This window comes from Pectinophora gossypiella, chromosome 11 (assembly GCF_024362695.1).
Source record: "Pectinophora gossypiella chromosome 11, ilPecGoss1.1, whole genome shotgun sequence".
Lineage (NCBI taxonomy): Eukaryota > Metazoa > Arthropoda > Insecta > Lepidoptera > Gelechiidae > Pectinophora > Pectinophora gossypiella.
Window position 1 is genome coordinate 4,180,983 of NC_065414.1, and position 16,850 is coordinate 4,197,832.

Sequence of the window (16,850 nt, forward strand, 5' to 3'; positions counted from 1 at the left end):
TCCCGCTGCCGCCTCTACCGCCGCCAGCGTTGCTAGTTTGCACACCACACAGAACAACGACAAAGAGAAGTTGCCCTACGAATATAGCCTGACAAACAATGCTTACAAGATTTGTTGTCGCGTCGTGTACTTGACGCTTTCCTTCACCACACCTCAATGTCCTCTATACGAAAAATCTCATTCTTATATACCGTGTACCGCCTAATGCGTAAGTTCGAGAGATACAAACAGCCCGCGCTCTCCCTTAGTCCTTAGCGGGTTACAGCCATTTAAGACTAAAGTAAGACAGTGAGTGTGTGGGGGTGCGATGGGGGGGGGGTTAAAAAGGTCACATCGAAGCAATATTGCTTGACATTTGTGTGCATTGCGCACTTACTTATACATGCGCAAATGTCAAATTGCAATATTGCTTTTTTAGATGAATTGATTCGATGTCGATATTAATTATTGCGGGGCGGAGAGTTATAGTCATCACTAATTTAAGAGCCACGCTCTTGTCGGTTTAGAATTTTCCATGCTACTTTTTAGGGGAAAATAGGGCAGTGGGTTGCTTTTTGCCTTCTAATGTAGTACTTACCTATCATTCCATTGATGTATATTATTATTTCCTTCCACCCGAATATCGGCACATAATTTTCCTTCTTAGAAAAATGTACTTTCGCAATAAATAATAACAATAATAATACGTACGAGTATTTTCCTTAGCAATATTCTTGTGTTGTAGGTGTTCGTTTTGTACAATAAAGTATATTATCGCCAACTCCCTTTTCTTATGGCTCCATGTTGTAGCTCGGTTTGACGACATGTCGATGGAAACTTCATATTTTCCGTGTTTCGGAATAGACAATCCTTATTAAAGTTCGAGGCAGTTTTAGAAGCTCATAAATGGCGATGATTTAGTGATCACATTTGTTGTTGATGTTTAGTGTTGTCACGTCGAATCGTAAAGTAAAAACTGACTGATAGTGATAGCACACGACGCATACTCCATATAAAAATCTAATTCTTATCATATACCGTCTAACCCGTAAGTGCGAGCGAGAAAGACATCGCTCCCTTTCCCTTACCTACTCCAGCCGGGTCTGCATGACAACCGCGCCGCGCGCGGCGCGAATTATATTGAGCGCTTCGACCAATAAACGATACGAATGCTATCTACGTAGATGGACGTCAAACGGCTATTGGTCGAAGGCGTATATAATTCGCGCCGCGCGCGGCGCTGTTACCGTGCAGAGCCTACTTAGCGGCTTACGGTAATTTAGACTAGAGCATCAAATTCGTAAGACCCAGAGGAGGTGAAGTAAATCTAGGTCCGCGCCCGATACGAATTGGTGCGGGGCGGAGAATTTTTGGCCAGCAGTGTGACAGTATAGGTTCACTTGTACAGAAAAGGTTCCGACGAAACGCCAGATTATTGTATAATACTATACTAGTCCAATACTAATCCAGCACAGGCCTAAACCAATGATCATCGAATTACTTTTCGAATTCATGCTTGGATCATAAATGATTGTCACGTGCTCAGCGGTGCAGGAAAACATCGTGAGTAAACCCACATTCCCGAGAAATGCATTTTCGGCATTAACCTAGCCTGTATTGGGCTGGTTTTCCTTCCGCGGGTTGGAAGTACTTGGAAGGTCAGACAGGCAGTCGCTTCTGTAAAAAACCGGACCTGTCAAATCTTTAGGTTAAGTAAGCGGACTCTGTGAAAAACGGGACAATTCTAGAGAGATGGTGATGACTATACTAGTGTGAAACTAAGTAGGTAGGTAGCTACTATGAAAATATTCGAACAAATAAAATCTTTGGTCCTTTTCCTTTGTGGATTAGATACTACTTTATTTACACTAGGTCACTAAAGCTAGCTGAAACTACATGAATGCAAATATTCCAGGTTTTATATCTATATAATGCAAGTTCGGTATACATTGTAGCAACTTGCGCCGCGCCTCAGTAATTGGATCGGCCTCCACTGGCCACAGTAAGCCCGGCTTTAATTGTAGGAGGCAAGCCAAGATTTCGCCCAAATCACCGGCCCAGCGGCCTCTAGTAATTAAACTATGTACTAATTACACTTTACACAGATAAACTGTTTTTATAGCACACTTGGCTCGTGTTGTGTTCGAGTTTTAATGTGTTAAGGAGTTTGCAATGTCGCGTATTAGTTTGCTTACATGTTGCGGTTAGCGTATCAGTGGATTAACGGCCTCCGTGGTCAGTGATTGAGCGTTGGACTCACGATCCGGAGGCCCCGGGTTCGAATTGGGGACATATCACAAAAATCACTTTGTGATCCCTAGTTTGGTTAGGACATTACAGGCTGATCACCTGATTGTCCGAAAGTAAGATGATCCGTGCTTCGGAAGGCACGTTAAGCCGTTGGTCCCGGTTACTATTTACTAATGTAAGTAAATAATCGGGGCCTTTGGCGGCTCAATCATAACCTTGACACCAGGGTTGATGAGGCTGGTATTCCACCTCACAACCCACCCGATAAGAAGAAGTATCAGTGGATGGGAGGAGGTCCATCAGATTTTAAATTGCTTATTACAAGAGCGTGGCTCTTAAATTGATGATGATGATGATTACAAATCGAAGACAAAATTGATAATACCAGGTTTAAATTATAGTCCACGCGCCACGAATAAACTTCAATGACTTTAATGGAACTATTACATAAGTCATAATAATTTTATGCAAAATTTGTGACATCTTGCGCCGCGGCCGCGGGAGTTCTTTCGTAGTTCATATACTTTAGTCTTCGTTTTATAATAAGGTGAAATGATTTGCCAAGGTTTATCTGGACAATGGCCCCGAATCCTGCAGACATCTCCTAATTTTATTTTAAGTTTAAGCGTCATTTTCTTATTCGCCGAAAAACAAAGGGACGGATGATTGACAATGTTAATTTTAAAATGAATAACGCAGAGGAATAAAATAGGCATCTCGCTGACATTCAACCCGTTTGACGTGTGCTGTCAACTTCATTCTGTCGGGTTATTGAACAATATATAACATGTTGAGAGGGCTTTTTTAAAATCTGCTTAAAATTTACGTATGTTGCATAAATTTTGTTCCTGTCGATTACCCCCTTTATTCCCGATCAAGATGGCGGCTATTATGACGTAATTCCCGAGGTCACGGGTTCGTGTCAAGTGGCGCGGTACTTGAGTCAGCTTTTTCGTTCGTAACTCGTTTGTTTATACACTTCTCATCAAAAAAATCGAAACACTTCCGTTTTCATTGTTTCTGTGCGAATTTAACACAAAAAAGAATTCATACGATGAAAAAAAATACATAAATGTATAGCTGGCAGTTTGGCCATTACAGTAATAAGCGAAAATTCTAAATTCAAAATTAGAATTTCATTTGTTTATCTTATAAACGAAATGAATCACTGTTTTGAGACAAATGTGTGTTTAGGGTTGGAGTACATTTAGCGTTTAAAAACTAAAAATTGGCGCCTATCCTTAAACTTTTTGTTTTTTATTTCAATACTGTGACTTTGGGACGTCTGAAAAAAGGTTTTTTTTCTAAAACGTATGGATACTTCGCCCACAGAAGCCGCCCAAGTTGTGGCATTGCTGGATTCTGGCCTTAGTCAGCGTGTTGTGGCTGCAAGACTGCATCTAAGCCTGTCATCTGTTCATAGAGTCTATAAACGTTATCGGGAGACTGGTTTGTTCACGCGCCGTTCAGGATCTGGCAGGAATCGGGTCACTTCTGAGCGAGATGATCGATTTATTGTAACAACTTCTTTAAGAAATCGACGCCTTAACGGTTTTTAACTGCAGCAGCGTCTTCGTGTTGTACGAAGGGTGGCTGTAAGTGACTCTACAATTAGAAGAAGGTTGAAGGATCGTGGACTGGTACCGCATAAGCCAGCAAATGGGCCGAAATTAACTGCAGACCATCGAAGAGCGCGCCTTAACTTTGCACGTGAGCACCTAAATTGGTCATACCTACAGTGGAGCAAAGTTCTCTTTTCTGATGAGTGTAAAATTATGCTGTATGGTAACGACGGAAGGAACAAGGTCTACAGAAGAGACGGAGAACGCTATGCACAATGCTGCATTGAAGAAAAGGTCAGCTATGGTGGCGGTTCGTGGACGGTTTGGGGAGGAATCAGCGCCGACGGTAAGACAGAGCTTGCTTTCGTGTCTGGGCCACGTCTGCCTGCACTAAACTGTCATCGGTACGTCGAAGAGTGTCTCGAGCCTCATGTGATGCCCTATGCACATTTTATTGGCAACGGCTTCATATTCATGCACGACAATGCTAGGGCTCACACCGCGGGCGTCGTACGAGATTATCTTAACGAAGTCGATATCTCTATTATGGAATGGCCAGCAAGAAGCCCGGACATGAATCCCATTGAACATCTGTGGGATGAATTAAAGAGACGAATTCGAGCAAGAGATCCTGCCCCAGAAACACTTAGCCAGCTGCAAGATGCAATCCAAGAGGAATGGGACAATATACCACAGCATGTGATCGTGACTCTCATCCGATCGATGAAGAACCGTATGGAAGCAGTAATTAGAGCTCGGGGAGGGAATACAAGTTATTAAATAAACGTTTTTTAGCTTTTTTTTTCATTTACGTGTGTTGTTTTATCCATTTCCTTTATACTCCATACGGAATAAAAATGACTCATTAACAAAATACGAAACCTATGAAAAATTCATTTAAATTTAGAACATTAACATTAAGATTTGATAAGCTCATATTACTCACTATTAAACGACATTTAACATTTATTCCTAAATGTACACATTTTTCTGATAATCCTGACAAAACGTAAACTTGCAAGGTGTTTCGATTTTTTTGATGAGAAGTGTATTATAAGACTGATCTAACGAGTGTTTTGACATATGAGATGTATACCCTACGTGTTTGAATGAGTAGAAACTTGATAAGTGTTTTGTTTACATTTTTATAGTAATGTAAACGTACGTACGTATGTACATATGTACTTATGTACTTAATTTGATACTACGAATAAAATCTTTATATTTATGTCTTACATTTTATTTCACGATCAAGTTCATAAAATAAGCTTTACAATAATATCAATTACAATATACCTTTGCTTTGTAGAAATTAAAGATATTCGTGTGAAGGTAGTCGTGAAAAACCATTCGCCTTCAGCACGGCAAGTTTTGAATGGTAATATTTTATATTTTTATATGGCAACAGTAAAAGTTTTATTGTCTATGGATAGGTCATTTCATTCTGCATCCATTCATATATAATTTATGCCACTTTGTTCCTTATTGTAATTATAATAAGCTAAAATATCGGCTGCGGTCACCTGGACGCCTTTCGGCGTTCACGGTAAGCGGTGCACAAAAAACCCGAACGCCAAAAGGCGTCCATGGGAATCAAGAGGGTGTGTCAGGATCGAAGCAAATGGATTTTTTTTAGTCTCTGCTTACCTCGCGATGGATAATTGATTACCCGTCCCTTTTTTAAGATAGATATAACTTTAAATAAACTTAGATGGTATGTAATGGAAACAGCATCAAGCTAGATATAATAATATCTGGCTTTTCATAAAATAAGCTTTTACCCGTGTTAAGTAACTTCCTATTTGCTGGGTTGTCCGGTTAGTGAAATTAAATAACTCCAAAAATAAGTCTTCAAAAACGATTATAATGAACTCTTAATAATACAAACAATTGTTACAACGGACACTGGATGGCAACTGACCATGTAGGGAACTATGGGGAAGAAGAGGGTTGCAGTGCGCAGGCGTGGTACGGCGGCGGCGGCGCGGCCGGGCGGTGTGACTAAAGTATAACTTTATAACTTTAGCTATATATTTTTGTTCTTTACTAATTTTCTTCTTTTTCTTTTCAGGTTTTTTTTTCTTACTGGTAGTTTCTTCTCTTGTGTTAACACCCGAAAATAACTACCAAATAACAATCGTTCTCCCCAGATTTATATTTTTATTATATTAAGTAAGGTAGATGTATAGACAGAGAAAACAAAAATCTAACGACAGAACCCACCCGGGCGTGATGGATGAATCTAGATATATACCTACTGCCAAACGTTTTTATACTAAAGTTAGTAGCGTTTACTTAATATTTCTTATCAGTCTTCAGTTCACTGATCCGAGTCAATCACCGTATGTACTTTCTGAGAGTATATGATTTGTTAAATTTTCTCAACAAGTTCTTATCTCAACGTTGTTCATGATAAACGGACGGTGAGCAAAAACGCCGCGTTTTCTTGCGCGGTTGGATGTTTATGCTTGTTGCACACAGAAGAAGCAAGGAGCACCAATGAGGCGTTCTGGATCGGAATCTTTTTGTGTAGACGTATTCACACGTACTTACACAAAGGCGCGGCGCGGAGATATGCAGTTCAGACGCAACACTCAGTTTCTATTGTATTATACATATTATATTATATTCATATTTATAATATTATATTTTTATATTATTTTATTTTATGTTATATTTTATTATATTCTATTATTCTATTATTATTACATATATGGATACAGTCCGAATTGAATTTTGAATTTGAATTATTAGTACGAAGTAGGGAAAGAAACGTATTTTGTACTAGCTTTTGCCCGCGACTTCGTCCGCGTAGCGTGTTATAAAAGAGAGATCTTTGTGTGTGTGGGAGTGTATGTCAAATTTCAAGCATCTAACTTATGCAGTTTAGATTTTTTCATACGACATTTTTTCCCCGCTAACTCCCATTTTTCTAAATACAGCCATAACTAAACTTAGGTATGCATGCATGCTAGATTAAAAACATCTACTCGTATCTTACGCGGTTTAGATTTTTCATACAAATGTTTTTTCCCGTTAACTCCCGTTCCCGTGGGAATTTTTCAATACCTTGTTGCAACTAAGCTTTAAGTTTACTAAGGTACCTGCATGCCAAATTTCAAACGTCTAACTTGAGTGGTTTAGATTTTTCATACAAAAGGATTTCCCCGCTAATTCCCGTTCCCGTGGGATTTCCGGGAATTCCTTTCTTAGTGCACCTCTACGGTACCTAAGCTACGTCTCTTCCAAATTTCAAGTGCCTACGTTTAGCCGTTTAGGCTGTGCGTTCATATGTCAGTCAGTCAGTTTCTCCTTTAATATATTTAGAAGATTAGATTAGATTAGATTTTTTTATACAAATGTTTTTTCCCCGCTAACACCCGTTCCCGTAGGAATTTTGCAATATCCTGTTGCAACTAAGCTTTAAGTTTACTAAGGTACCAGCATGTCAAATTTCAAACGTCTAACTTGAGTGGTTTAGATTTTTCATACAAAAGGATTTTCCCGCTAATTCCCGTTCCCGTGGGAATTTCGGGAATTTCTTTCTTAGTGCACCTTTACGGTACCCAAGGTACCTGCATGCCAAATTTCAAACGTCTAATTTGAGTGTTTTAGATTTTTCATACAAAAGGATTTTCCCGCTAATTCCCGTTCCCGTGGGAATTTCGGGAATTTCTTTCTTAGTGCACCTCTACGGTACCTAAGGTACCTGCATGCCAAATTTCAAATGTCTAACTTGAGTGGTTTAGATTTTCCATACAAAAGAATTTTCCCGCTAATTTCCGTTCCCGTGGGAATTTCGGGAATTCCTTTCTTAGTGCACCTCTACGGTACCTAAGGTACCTGCATGCCAAATTTCAAACGTCTAACTTGAGTATTTTAGATTTTTCATACAAAAGGATTTTCCCGCTAATTCCCGTTCCCGTGGAATTTCCGGGAATTCCTTTCTTAGTGCACCTCTACGGTACCTAAGCTACGTCTCTTCCAAATTTCAAGTGCCTACGTTTAGCCGTTTAGGCTGTGCTTTGATATGTCAGTCAGTCAGTTTCTCCTTTTATATATTTACATTACATATTTAGAAGATATTTCCGTCATACATGATTTCTATGTCACTTTAACCATTAAGGCTGCTCACGCGACGGAAGCTTAAAAAATGGAGTAACTTCTCCCGTTTTCCCAAAATTTCCCTTCACTACTCTGCTCCTATTGATTGTAGCGTGATGAAAAGTATACTATAACCTGCCCAGGAGTATGAAGAATAATTGTACCAAGTTTCATTAAAATCCGTCCAGTAGTTTTTGTTTCTATAAGGAACATACAGACAGACAGACAAAAATTTTACGATTGCATTTTTGGTATCAGTATCGATCACTAATCACCCCCTGATAGTTATTTTGAAAATATATTTAATGTACAGAATTGACCTCTCTACAGATTTATTATAGTATAGATAGAAGAAGAAGATAGATATTTAATGTACAGAATTGACCTCTCTACAGATTTATTAAAGTATAGATAGAAGAAGAAGAAGAAGATAGATATAGCATATACAGTCTTCATCTGTCCGTTTTCTTTTTTTTGTTTGACATGACTTATAGTAGATTTGCCGCAGATGGCATTAACTACTTGGCTACGTATAACATTTAAAACAACAGGCCTGAGGGTTCCTAGTTGGGCGCGAACCTCGGCTCAGGGCGTCGTCTGAGAGGAAAAATATTTGAAAGAATTAATCGACCCTAGTGGGTCGATAGCGATAAGCGCTGATTGAGGGAAATCGTCGACCACGCCGGCGGGGTCGGTATCGGGGCCCTGAAGTGTTTGATGTAGCGAGCAGATTGGCCGCCTCTATGGCTAGAGTAATCGAATCGTCGGTAAACATCTATAACTATCATCCTTGTTACTCCACTGAGGGTTGATGGAGAAACACGCTGAGTCTGCCTTTAGGATTGCATGGGACTTCTGGTTGGGTAGTCAAAATATCCGACGTTCGCCTTCTGTTTAATTTTGTTCCATGTAAGCTCTCCTTGGTCTAGTGGTTAGAGCGTTAGGCTCACGATCTGGAGGTCCGGGTTCGATTCCCGATGGGGACATTGTCGAAATCACTTTGTGAGACTGTCCTTTGTTTGGTAAGGACTTTTCAGGCTTGAATCACCTGATTGTCCGAAAAAGTAAGATGATTCCGTGCTTCGGAAGGCACGTTAGGCCGCATTGGAGCAGCGTGGTGGAGTATGCTCCATACCCCCTCCGGTTGATTGAGGGGAGGCCTGTGCCCAGCAGTGGGACGTATATAGGCAGTTAAAAAAAAAGCTCTCCTTGGTCTTCCCCTTCCTCTCTTTCCTGTAGTGTCTTATTATCTGTCCAATCATGTTACCTCTTCTGTCCTTAATAAAATATGACTATGATAGGTAGTCCTTAATAGATGTAAGTTTTGAAATTAAAACCCTCTATCATCCCTCGCTTCTTCTTCTTATCGTGTGGGTTATGAGGTGGATTACCAACGTCATCAAACCTGGTGTCAGGGTTATTATTGAGCCGCTGACATGGCTCATGTAACGACTATATACTTACATCAGTAAGTAGTAACCGGGACCAACAGCTTAACGTGCCATCCGAAGCACAGATCATCTTACTGTCGGAAGTCAGGTGATCATCATGTAATGTCCTAATAAAATTAGGGATCACAAAGTGATTTTTGTGATATGGGGGCCTCCGGATCGTGAGACCAACGCTCAACCACTCAACCACAGAGGCCGTTAAACGCAGCGGTTTTGTCTCAGCTTGTGTGAAACTTATCATCCTTCTGCTGGATTTGATTTTGCCAGGATTGTTCTTTGCAGCGTGGACGGAATAAGATATTGGTTCCCCACCCTCTGAGAGTTGCTCCGTCGGGATTATAAGGAGTAACTCCATCTTAGGATTAAATGATATAAAGTTAAATGACTTTTTAGTGTTTCGGGTAATATCACAGAGATTTATTGCCATCTTAATTATGTCTAATGGGATTGTACTTGCATATAAATAGGTACCTACAATTTATATCTGTCCGCAGGTGGATATTGTACGTTAGAAAGTACTTCAAAAAATCTAAATGTTTTATTTTAGGTACATAATGTTTACACAGCAAGGTTCTTAATTTATATTGCAAATAGTAGATGCGTTGGTGCCCGTCCTAGGAAAACCTGTATTACAATTAGCACAATAATCGCTTACTGCTACGTATAGGATAAAAACGAACACCCCATATAATGTCCCACGCAGTTGAGAATAGGCCCCTTCATCTATCTATTTATGAAACTTACTTATATATCAAAGTACAATACTTAAAGGTGTTCTAAAAGAATATTATTGAGCTACTTCGAGGGAGTTCCTTTTATCCCTAATTAAACATACCTAACACCGCGTATTTCGGTTATCAAATATCCGAAGTCATAGCTTCAATGTCCTGGACAATAGCATTTTTGAATTCAAAATAAGAAGGAATACTTATAAATATTTAAAATGTTCTCTCTACATGGACAATTTCGTATGCGTATTGTTGTAAAGATGTCTTTCATAAATCGCCCGCGCACCGGATACTCCGAATCGTTTTACTACTTGACACTAGTTTATTGTCCGCTGTGTCATTGCGGACGTTCTAGAATATTCTAGAACAAACCCGAAATATACAAATGTGGTCATATTTTAAAAATTGACAGGAGAATTATCCGCGCGTCCGTGCATTCGGCTCACGTCAAAATATTGAAAATATTGTACTGTTCGTGGGACATTCAGCTCATAACGTGTCTCTCAGTCGATATAATTTTTGACTTGATATTTATTTTTCATTAAGAGTTTGGTACAATCTACTCTGAACCGGCGTGAGGGTATAAAACGATTAATTAATGTGGAGGAAGCCACAGAAGTGTGTCAGGATCGAAACAAATGGAATTGCATTGTCTGTGCTTTCATTAAAAATAGGTTTGCGTTTGAATACAATCTGACGTGATGGTAAGAGAAGATGAGGTCTTTGCAGGCTTGAACCACCTGATTGTCCGAAAAAGTAAGACGATTCCGTGTTTTACACGTTAAGCCGTGGAACCCAGCTAATCTGGGACAGGGCCTGTGCCCAGCTGTGGGACGTGTATAGGCTGTTTATGTTATGTATGTTCATATATATGTTATAAATTGGCAAATAAGGTAAGTAGGGTACGTAGGGTAGTAGGGCATCAGAGTACTGTAAACGGGACACACGCATAGTATAACTGTCCGCATCTCTCCTCCTAGCAGTTTCTCCTGACAATATTCCGGAACACGAGTTTCGTCGCTTTATATTTGAAATAGTACTTGTAAACATCTTGATACTTACTTGAATTTATAATAACAAAGTAGTAGCACGTAACGACCCTCTAAAATTCCGCGTTGAAGAAATAATATCTAAGTTGTAGCTACAAGCAAAAGCAAACCCAGACATTGAACAAATATTTGATAATGTTTTATTATTAACTAGATACCAAAAGTAGACTATAAATAATTTATTGTTAAAAACCCGTGTTGAACGAGTCACTTAATTTCTTACTTCAATAAAAGACAGGAGTCATTCTGTAAATAATTATGATCTGGACCCTCTGTTCAGCCAATTGTCTTTAATTAATACTTTTAAAGTAGAGTTTCCAATAAGTTTTACCTTGTTGGACGCAATAAAATACAACGGTTCGGCTCAACGGCTAGAGTTATAATTAAAAGTCAATAACTCCTTTAAAAGAAGTCTTAATGAAAAAGGAACAATTTATAACAAACTCAAGTGTTTCATAAAAGAACTCTTTGAAAGCTACCTAAACACGGAAAGAGAAAAAATGTTAACAACCAAAGTCGATGAATTAATTTCGGTAATTTAAACTTTTTCTGTCACTTGTTATTCTTTCAAATTACTTTTTGTGTTCAACGAATTATATGTTAATAATGCAGGCATTATTAACGTCAAACGTATAAAACGTCAGGACGTTTTATTATCGGAGCGTTTAATAACTTTCCTTTATACATAGACATTTACAAATTCCATTTTACGCTGGAGTAGTAAGTACGTTCAGCTGCGCATATTTTTGGTCGGCTAAAAAAAACAACAGAAGAAATACTTCTTTGAAAAAACTTTGGGCCATCCTTTATATAAATCATATTATATAAATTATGCACCTATTACTTTTTTGTACCAAACAATATCGTGAAACGCCAGTAAAATAAAGTTGGGATCCAATTCTCATATCGCATTTAAAAATTAAAAACTCGAACGAGATGCATTGACAATTAATATTTTAACAAGCGATCCCATTGACAAACGAATGCGGAATACACATACATACATAATTTGGCTTTTCAATTGACGAATGAAACCTCGCTTTGTCTGTTGGGAAATGGAATAAATACTGAATGAAAAATTGATGGAAATGAACGTATTCCGTATCTTCACGCTAGGTATCCCTACGTGCATAACAGAGATATTAAAGTGCCTAAATATAAGCAACAGATCACCGAAAACGTAAGATGCAGAACCTATATTGTTTTTCTTTTTATTTCTACTATATATTCTGCATATTCAGTAGTTGAGCGTTGGGCTCACGATCCGGAAGTCCTGGGTTCAATTCCCGGTGGGGACATACCACAAAAAATACTTTTTGGTCCCTAGTTTGGTTAGGACATTACAGGCTGATCACCTGATTGTCCGAAAGTAAGATGATCCGTGCTTTGAAAGGCACGTTAAGCCGTTGGTCCCGGTTGCTACTTACGTAAGTAAGTAGTCGTTACATGAGCCATGTCAGGGGCCTTTGGCGGCTCAATAGTAACCCTGACACTAGGGTTGATGAGGTACTCCACCTCACAAGTTCACAACCCACACGATAGAAGAAGAAGAAGAAGCAACAGAATTCGTTCTGTTTTTTATTCGCTCCCTATTACCAAACAAACGCAATACCAACTGAGCTACCTAGCAATCAATGGTTACTTTTCGTGACCTATTGTAGATTTTCCGCAAATAGCATTACCTACTTGGCCGGATATGCGGAAAGCGCTAAGGCCTCTCACCCGGTACAAATTTTAAGATAACAGGCCTGAGGGTGTCCAGTTGAGTACGAACCTCATCGTCTGAGAGGATAACATAACATACATAAGCAGCTTATATACGTCCCACTGCTGGGCACAGGCCTCCACTTAACATTTTCAAGGACAGAACGTCTAATGACGTTCCGATTCCAAGTTGTCATACTCTCATACTACCTATTATGAACCATCAATGACCCATGGTCTCTGTCCGTGAAAGGGTTAATCAACCGGAGGGGGTATGGAGCATACTCCACCACGCTGCTCCAATGCAGGTTGGTGGAGGTGTTTTTATGGCTAATAACCGGGACCAACGGCTTAACGTGCCCTCCGAAGCACGGAATCATCTTACTTTTGAGAGGATTATTTGAATAATTAATCGACACAAGTGAGTCGATAGCTATAAGCGCTGAATGAGAAAAAAAGTTGACCACGTCGGCGGGGTCGATATCGGGGTTACAACCAATCAAACGCGATACCAACTCAGCTACCTAGCAGTTAAGAGGAACCAGTTCGCTTCTTTTGTAAAAATAAACGCCAGACACTCTATTTTCTCTCAAACACTACCTAAGCTAAACACACACGACCATTGCCCTTTGCAACGAGATTCTAAGTCCAGACCTCGACGAGAAAACTTCAACTTGTTGATACCAGTCAATGCAATTGTAAAATGAAAAATTTCTTAATCATTCCAAATATTAAGCGCTTAATAAATAAAGTTGCTGAAAGCAAAAGATACTAGAAAGTTTGAAACACTATTAAACCGTCAAGTTTTTATTAAACGCTAACCGAGATTGCTTGAATAATCGAGTTTAAAGAATTTGTTTCGTTTGGTTTTTATTCCAATCTGGTTTTTAGATTTTAATCTACTTACTTACCTTACATTCTGACGGTGCGGATTTGAAACACGCTCACACAATACCTATCTACGTAGCTACCATAAGATTCATATTATTATACCATGTGCTTAACAGTTTTTTATCGTGTGGGTTGTGAGGTGGATTACTAACCTCATCAATCCTGGTTTCCAGGTTATTTTTGAGCCGCTTTAGGCCCCTGACATGACTCATGTAACGACTACGTTTTTACATCAGTAAGTAGTAACCGGGACCAACGGCTTAACGTGCCTTCCGAAGCACGGATTATCTTACTTAAGGACAATCGGGTGATCAGCCTTTAATGTCCTAACCAAACTGAGGTCCACAAAGTGATTTGTGTATGTCCTAACAGGGATTCGAACCCGGGACCTCCGGATCGTGAGCCCAATGCTCAACCACTGGACCACGGAGGTCGTTAACAGTTAAGGACATTCTAATGAAGATACAAATATTAGCACCAATCGACAAAACGACATAATTATATCATCAAAATCGATGAAATGACCGTGACAATTTTTTATCACGTTCGCGCATGTTAGCCCTACTGGTTTTATCTTCAGTAAGGTTATTAATGTATCTTAAGTGCAGTTTTCACTAACATCGGCTCGACCTACCAGACCGGAAGACGGCTCACCACCACGTTGGTCTAACACAAAGCTCGGTGACGTGTGAGTACTTAGTACATCTTGCGATGGACTTACCTCTGACTACCCCAATTGGGCTATAATCGTGAGCTAAATTATCTTTTATGTTTTTCTATACTAACAGTTTGACTGTCAAATATCGATGTTACTTCCGAATACATCCCGCTTAGGGACGGTACTGAAAAGTATCGGCGTCCGAAGGACGTAACATACGATCCCGACGATTCGATTACTCTAGCCATAGAGGCGTCCAATCAGCTCGCGACACCAAACACTTCAGGACCCCGATACCGACCCCGCCAGCGTGGTCGACGATTTCCCTCAATCAGCGCTTATCGCTATCGACCCACTAGGCTTGATTAATTCTTTCAAATATTTTTCCTCTCAGACGACGCGACGCCCTGAGCCGAGGTTCGCGCCCAACTGGGCACCCTCAGGCCTATTGTCTTAAAAAACGTTATACCGGGTGAGAGCCTTCAGCGCTCCCCATTTGTCCGGCCAAGTAGTTAAATATTTCAATGTCTTTTATTTTAATAATAGTAACACTAGTAACTAACGCTTCCGGCAATTCGAAATGAGCAGCGCTTAAATACTTGCGCTTCAAACGTTTAATGAAAATCCTTCTCTACGATTTTATTATTTGCGTAGTACTGATTTGTATGTACACTACTACACTACGAACACTTCATACGAAAAATCCGCTTTTTATACAGATACTACACACTGACGTTATCGTACACTCGCATGTGTGTGTGTGACGTCTGACGCCATACGACTAGAAGATTCGATCCCGGTCATGTTATTAACTTTAGATAATCCCGAAAATCCCGCGATTCGTTAAATTCAATCCCGAAAATTTTGGGACTAAAATATGACCGGGATCCCGGGATCGAATCTTCTACATACGACTAAGGACTAAAGTAAGTCCGAGGGGATGAGGTAAATCTAGCTCAGCCGCCAGTGGGGAGAGTTGCCGTTCTATGCGTAGTATTATTATTCCTTATTATTTATCTATACTTCCTACTTAGGTATTTGCATACTACTGCGCCAAGTGTATACTATGCCAAAGTTGACAGCTGTCAAAGTAAACCATTTTCTTGGTATATCTGTTTCGCATTACGCTGTACCATTGATGTATAGGAAAGAGTGTTACTGGGCCGTTGACCAAATTGGAGATGTTCTTAGAAAAGTTTTAGTGCGATCTACTCTGAACCGGTGTGCGTGTATGAAACGATTGATGAATGTAGAGGAAGCAAGAAAAGTGTGATATTCTCCGGTTACCCCGGTGGGAAAAAGGCATGAGTTTATGTAAGCATTATGTACCTACTAGGCCGCACGTACTCTATCTTTCGGTGTTGTTGTCATTCGATCTGTGCTAAATCGCAGAGAATATTATACCGTACATAATTATGTAAATGTTACCATTACTTTCCTCGGCCTATCAACAAAAAACCCCATACGTAGTAAACTCAAGAATAACCCCCTGTAGTGTAGCTGAATATTTTCCACTAGCAACTTCCGTGCTGTGATATATAAGAGCGTTTATTGCATGGTGGGCGGATGACATTAAAAACCGCTTAGCGCACTGGCCGACCACGAAATATCGCTAGCAATTTGGTTCCCACTAAAAAATAAACGAAAGGCTAATTTTAACCCGTGCGAAACTGTAGGCTCGCTTTCGTGTGCTTTAATAATAGGGGTAGATAGTGTTAACGGGGGGAGAATAAAGTGTACATTTAGGTTTATTTTTGCTTGTTGGTGGTTTTCCGACCAAGAATTTTGTGTATGTAATTGTCATTTGAAGCTAATCTAGCACACATATCGGTAAAATTGCGGTTACTTTATTCACAATTAGGTAATGATATTAACCCTTTCACGGACAGAGATCATGTGTCATAGATGGTTGATAATAGGTAATATGGATCGGATCGTCATTAGACGTTCTGTCCTTGAAAGTGTTAATTTATGGCTAACACTATTCACTGTGGTCTAGCTGAAATACACTTACAAGAAATGGTTACGATCACAAATATGGCTGTTAACGAAAGTTGATGTACTCTGGGAAGCCGCTGCAGCACTTAGTCTTGTTCGTCGAACTTAGACCAAATTATTAATTATTTTTTTTTTGACGTGACTTATTGTATATTTGCCGCAGATGGCATTAACTACTTGGCCGGACAAATGGGGAGCGCTGAAGGCTCTCACCCGGTACAACGTTTAAGACAACAAGCCTGAGGGTGCCCAGTTGGGCGCGAACCTCGGCTCAGGGCGTCGTCTGAGAGGAAAAATATTTGAAAGAATTAATCGACCCTAGTGGGTCGATAGCGATAAGCGCTGAATGAGGGAAATCGTCGACCACGCCGGCGGGGTCGGTATCGGGGTCCTGAAGTGTTTGGTGTCGCGAGCTGATTGGCTGCCTCTATGGCTAGGGTAATCGGGTCGTCGGGATCGTATATTACGTCCTTCGG